The 6719-nt window shown below is 45.8% G+C and overlaps 1 non-coding gene across 1 annotated transcript; it reads right to left on the bottom strand.

Moving 5' to 3' along the window:
• Positions 1-1017: 1017 nt before the first annotated feature.
• trnai-uau (transfer RNA isoleucine (anticodon UAU)) lies at positions 1018-1112 on the bottom strand. The gene is made up of 2 exons: positions 1075-1112; positions 1018-1053 (listed from the first exon to the last, which is right to left on the bottom strand). It is a non-coding gene; the product is annotated as a tRNA-Ile (tRNA).
• Positions 1113-6719: the final 5607 nt, after the last annotated feature.

A 6719-nucleotide genomic window follows, 5' to 3' on the forward strand; every position in this document is an offset into this window, starting at 1 on the left:
AGATTGAGGATCATTCCTACCTGTCTTCCTTCCTCTGCGATTGGCAGCAAATGTAAGACTAGCGGAAACAAAGCCAAATGATTAGGGAGCAGAAACATAACTTTATCGTTCAGGAGGCAATGTAATTTCAAAAATATTTATCAATCTTAATGAGGAGATTTTCTGTTTTAGTGACTTTGGGTGAGAGATAAATAATGGGCAGGACAATGGGGAGAAATCCTCATTCTTTTTGGCATACTCTCATGGGATCTGAGGCCTCGGTTGAAGGTCTTAGTCTATTTTAAAGAAAAGCGATTCCAGTTGTGATGACCGAGTTGGTGAGTTTTATCTAAATGCGGTGGGGCTCGATCTGGGATTTGAGCCCAGTAGCTCTCGCATTTTAATTTGTGAAATTTCCCACGCGGGAATCATGCCCCAAGACCAAGGAGCCGCCGATTTATTTCCGAAGTTGCATTAGGTTTCTCTGCTCTAGTGCGAACCCAGTTCGCAGAGGTCGTGTTCATTAATTTGAAATATGTTTATATTTTCCTAAATCGACTTCTTTATACGAGCAGTTTCCTGAATCTGCTCACTATTCTCCCCATAACAAGAAGGTCGGCGACAAACTAATTGTGGATATGGTGTTTGGGCGATTGTCTTTACATAACTTTCGTCCTTGTAATTCTCAACATCATGTTCAGTTGAATCGTTGTTTTTGTTCAACATGATGTCGGAAACCTGTACAGATAACTCGTGAGTTTACACATCTTCTCGCTTGTGCCAAAGGCTTAGTCACTGCTTTGAAATCGAATCTATTTCCTGCACATTATTCTTCGCCTGATATTTGCTGGTTTAACAGTTAAAACCGGCCCCACCTTCCCTCTGAAGGGCTCCTTTAAACCTCCCATCCCTTATTGGAACACGGTGGGCCTGAGGAACCTAAGAGCCCACGTGGAACAGCTAATAAGTGAATAGTTTGCGGAAAAAACAATTGTACCTTCTGCTCCGGTCGAAATAGAGCACAGCAAAAGTATTGGCTGCTCTAAGTGAGGCTCGAACTCACAACCTCAGCATTTCTCCGAGCCTGTACTGTTATATAAGTACCGCGCGCTAACCGATTGCGCCACTAAAGCTACGCTTAATTTGAGTTAGTTATCTGTGCTCATTAACTTGCACATTTCAGGCTGTCTAATCTTGTGGGGGCGCAATGTTGTTTGATTGAGGCGCATTGGCTGGGTTTATATGAAAGAGTGAAGCAGGAGTGACTCTCATGTGTTAGCGAGCTGGTGAATTTACCAAAGGCTGCACCAGATCCTGGTGTCATAAGCACTGAACATTATTACCCAGCTCCTGAAATACAGGCTGCAAAAGAGAACCGATGAAAAGTCATCACATGCAAAACAAAAAAACGTTTTAAAATTTTGCGCATTATTCGTGCCCGTGTAGCGGTTATCACTTCTATCTAAAGTACAACAGGTCCCTGGTTCAATCATGTTTTGCAGGAAGAGATTAATAAAATACATTTACAGCCACGCGGTATTCTCCTTTTCTCTATACTGTTCTGTAAACACTCAAAATCTACAGAGATACCGACTGTGTGAGAGATCATTACAGGACCTTGCAGCGCTGCCTCTGTTAATAGCGACAGTTCGGAGCCGCATTTCAGACGCGGCAACAAACCCATGAGTTGATTTGCTGTTCCCCAGCTCCCGGAGTGAGTGGGGCCGCGACAGCAGCGAAGTTCAGGCCGTCTGTCCGGCCCCGCTCTCGCTAAGCGTCCGCTGCCAGCGGAAAGCAGCGATTGCAGCCTCAGAGAGAATAAACTGCCCATCGCTGCAAAACAATATATCACTGAAGCAGAGGAGCGCAGAGATTTGCATCTGCAGCGTGTAGGTGAGGATGTAACGTTTGACTTCGATCGTCTCATTGTTTTGGAACCGCTGAAATTGAATCTCTCTCCAGCAGATGTTGCAGCTTTACGTATGAAAAGTGCCCTCGAGGTGCAATCGACAAATTTGGAGATGCCGTGTAGTGGGACAAGTTAAAGGATCAGCACAGTTAATGCCGAGAACAAATTAAACAGTAGCCCAGGTTGATGAACCTTGCACTGGTGAGAATCCTGGATGGAGATTTAGAGGAAGCGACAGTGGGAAGGGCTGTACTGCGATTCTAATACTTCTCCAAGCATATTCCGGGCAAGTCATCGACAGTAAAAAGAGGGCTTGGAACCGGAATGCAACTGTGGGCACACGTCTCAGTCAAAGTCCATGACATGACAAATCCATTTGATTTTACGTTTGATAACCAGTTGATTGGGCCTGTATTCTAGACAGAGTGACTCTTTCGTCTAGGGTTATGAATCTCGCTTTGTGGATTGTAGATTGAAATTTGCGAAAGCTCGCACGTGAGCCTCTTTTTAAAGTCGACTTCTAATATTGGATTTGCGCTCAAAACTTGTTCTAATCCGTCTAAGAAATGATCGTTCAGGACCCAAATCATTCTCCATCAATTTCCAGCGGCTTAGCAGGAAGGTCAATGCAAACTGTCATGTAAATATCATGGCTTTAAAGGCAAACAATTAAAGTATTGTTTTATCAAACAATCACAGGTGATGGTTGTAAGTATATTTGTGTGTGTCCATATTACATACGAACGTATTTGTGAGTTGCTGTTGTGTTAGATGTAAATGCATTTGCACTTCTGATCGTTACAAATATGTTTAGATATATCTGCATTATTTATTATTGTACTGAGTGGAGGAATCTGTGTCAGTTATAAATGTATTTCTGAGCGAGTCAAATGTCCAGTCCGGCCCCATTCTACCTTCTCATTGCCCCCACGTGGGACACGGCAGACCATCTGTTACATTCGGATTCAACTTTTGCTTTTATTGATATTTAGAAAATGTGAGCTGTAGAAAGTAATAACCCTGCATCCATCAGCCTCTCTGATACCTCCTGAGCGTCCCTTACTCTGTCTGATAGGCCCTGAGCGTCCCTTACCCGCTCCAGAACCTCTTGAGCATCCCTTACCCTGTCTCGTACATCTGGAGGGTCCTTTACCCTGTCTGGTACATCGGGAGCGTCCCTCACCCTATCTGAAACATCCGGAGCGTCCCTTACACTGTCTGGTACATCGGGAGCGCACATTACCCAGTTTGGTACATCCGTAGCGTCTCTTACCCTATCCGATGCATCCGGAGCGTCCCTTACCCTGTCTGATATATCCGGAGCGTCCTGTACCCTGTGAGATATATCCGGAGCGTCCCTTACCCTTTTTGGTACATCTAGACTGTGCCTTAAACTGTCTGGTATATCCGGAGCGTACCTTACCCTGTCTGGTATAACAGGAGCGTCCCTTACCATGTATGGCAAATTCGGAGCGTCCCTGAAGCTGTCTGGTACATCCGGAGCGTCCCTTACATTGTCTGTTACATCCGGAGTGTCCCTTACCCTGTCTAGTACAACAGAAGCGTCCCTTACACTGTCTGGTAAATCCGGAGCGTCCCTGAAACAGTTTGGTATATCCGGAGCGTCCTTTCCCCTGTCTATTACGTCCGGAGCGTCCCTTACTCTCCTTGATAAATCCTGAGCCTCCATTTTCCTTTTTGACAACCAGTTTGCCAAAATTACATATTTCACCCTTCATCCGCAGCTATGTAGCGCTTCCCGTCGCTCACGCTCATCAACTATATAGGGAAAAGCATCAACTACCAGGTGAACAAACCCAATTCTTCAGTTAGCCTCCCCAGTGCACTTCATTTCCCAAGGAATGTTCTTGTACAATCGGGCTGCTGTGGTTCCAAAGGTCGGTCCTGCTTTCGCAGAGCTTGTCTGACGAGAGCTCCCGCATGTCTAAATCTATCGACTGGTTTCAATGCACCAATTCGGATTGGGGCGAATGGGACATGTGCCCCAGGATCAGCGGTGGGAGCGGAGCACACTTAGCGGTGTAAGCAGGGGAAAGTAAATGGTAGATTAAGATAACACCGCAGGAAAGTTACAGTGACATTGAAGGAGGAAAGTAAAGGAGGGCCATTGATTGTGGAAGGAAGAGAAATCTGTGCCGTGACTCGGATTCGGACCGAGGTTGCTGTGGCCAAAGCGCAGAGTACTAACCGCTATATGATCATGGTGCCACACATCAACTTCTGGAGCTCTGCTCTAACCACCACAAAGTAACACACGGCAATGCTTAGAAAAGATGGAGAATAGGTGAAGAGTTAACAATCAGCACCGCCAGAAATTAGGAAGTGGTGAAATTCGACCCAGGCCCCGCAGCGACTGGAGCCTTCAACCAGAATGGCAAGTAGTGCAGCCATAGTTACATTTAAAAGAATTTTAGCCTTTTCACACGAGAAGAAGCTCACCCCCAGAGATTCATTTAAAAAAATGGCCCCGCTGGGAGTCCAACCCAGAATTTTCTGTTTATTAGACAGACGCTTGTGCCAGCTAAGCCACGGGGCCGAATCCCAAAGCAATTTCTCGCTTCCACTCATTGATATCTATCAGCTAACAGTCACTGTCTTCTGGACTCTCAAGCCGTTGTTTATTTCTCCAGCCCTCTTGTCTATTTCGCCATGTGTTCCATTGCTGTCTGTATCTCCCGCTTAATTTATCTCAGTGTCAAACTGTGAGGTGATTCTGAATGATTACCCTATGTTTGTGTCTTATCTATGGATATAAAAAATCGATCTGTCTGTCTGTCCATCTGTCTGTCTGTCTGTCTGTCCTCCGGTGTGCGTCTGTCCAGCTATGCACTTCAAAGTTATAGGGCGTACCTGCGCGTGCGTTACCTCCAAAGAAAGCTTACTGGTCCGGGACGGTCGTAAGCGTATTTACTTTTCGGTCGGACGAAAATTGTTGGCGCCTTATCCAAAAAACCTTCAAAATTAAACTCATTACCTGCTAATTAGCATTGATTGACTGACGTCAAGTTTCGACCAATCCTGTGCCGTCATCATTGACCAATCCTACAGTTCAGTCGCCTGATGGTTGGCCAATCACTGCGTCTGTGGGTGGGACTAATCGTTTACATATCAGGGATCTGGCAGCCATTGCCTCAAGCTAAAAACCCCATTTACTTCCAGCTCACAATCTGCTAATCCATCTTCGAAAAAGTTAGTATCTCTTTTAAAAATAACATAAGGTTTACCAAAAACGTTTTATAAGTACTTTCACTTTCATCTTTGAAGGTATTAAAAGGTACAAATGTTGCCCGGCAGCAGATTCAGAGAGGGACACAGAGACAGGGCCCAAAGGCCTGGGACTCAATTTAAACTGTTGCCTGGCAGCAGATTCACAGAGGGACAGACAGACAGGCCCCAAAGCCTGGGACTCCATTTAAACCACCCGGCCCAAATCAGCCCAGGCAACGCCGGGCTCCCCCCAGCTAGTATGAAATAAATGAAGGGATCAGACAGTTCTTGCTGTGATATTGGGGAATTGATGGGCCGACATTTATAACAAGATATTGTTTATTGTGATGTAGCAAATACAATATTCCATCTTGAATGATTCAGGTTCAATTCTGTGCAAAAGAAAATTTGACCCCAACGTGTTTGCAATTGGCCGCCTTTTAATTTGACGTCAAAAGTGCCACCATTGCACCTCAAATTGATTACTATCTAAGAAACAGAGAAGTCATGCAGTGAAAGTGTATTTGTAGAAAGGGTTGTGAGTCTGTGGAATGCACTGGCCCAGCAGAGCAGCAGATTTATAACAAGGTTTAAAAACTGGCTGCGTGTGGGAGGAAGGGGAGAGGGAGGGAAGACAACCACAGAAGATCACAACAGAAAATGCTGGAAAAACTCTGCAGGCCAGGCAGCATCCGTGGAGAGAGAATTAGTGTCAAGGTTTCAGGTCGAAACACTTTGCCAAGACTGAAAAAGCACAGAAAATGAAACAGATTAAAATGCCAGGCTGGAAGAGAACAAAAGAGAAGTGAACAGACATTAAGAGATATTCAAAACGAGACGAGATGGTGATAGGACTAGTGGAGACAAAAGATGGCTCTAGATTAGGTGTGAAATGCGTTGGCAGAATGGGAGACAACTGGCATGTGGGAGAGAAAGAAAGGGGGGAGGGCAAAAATAAAGTGTGGATAAAAAATATAAGTAATAATGTAATTGGTTGCCGAGGTTAAATCTGAAATTTTTGAACTCTATGTTGAGTCTGGAAGGCTGTAAAGTGACTAATCGGAAGATGAGGTGCTGTTCCTCGATCTTACGCTGAGCTTCCATGGAACAATGCAAGAGGCCGAGGACGGTGAGGTCTGACTGGGAATGGAGCGGTGAATTACAATGACAGGCGGCCGGAAGTTCGGGGTCATCCATATGGACTGAACAGAGGTGCTCCGCACAGCAGTCAACCAATCTGCATCTGGTCTCCCCAATGTAGAGGAGGCCACATCGTGAGCAGCGAATACAGTATACTAGATAGCAAGAAGTACAAGTAAATCGTTGTTCACCTGGAAGGGGTGTTTGGGACCCTGGACAGTGGGAAGGAGGGATGTATAAGGGCAGGTATTGCATCTCCTGCACTTGCACGGGATGGTGCCGGGTGAAGGGGAAGGGGTGTTGGGGGTGATGGAGAAGTGGACTAGGGTATCACGGAGGGAGCGGTCCCCAGGGAATGCTGAAAGGGGAGCTAAGGAGAAGATGTGTTTGGTGGTGGGATCATGTTGGAAGTCGCAGAAGTGGTGGAGGATGATCCGTTGAATGTGGAGGCTGGTGGGGTGAA

Source organism: Somniosus microcephalus, unplaced genomic scaffold (genome assembly GCF_052327205.1).
Source record: "Somniosus microcephalus isolate GS21.2 unplaced genomic scaffold, FLI_Smic_1.0 unresolved_chr1, whole genome shotgun sequence".
Lineage (NCBI taxonomy): Eukaryota > Metazoa > Chordata > Chondrichthyes > Squaliformes > Somniosidae > Somniosus > Somniosus microcephalus.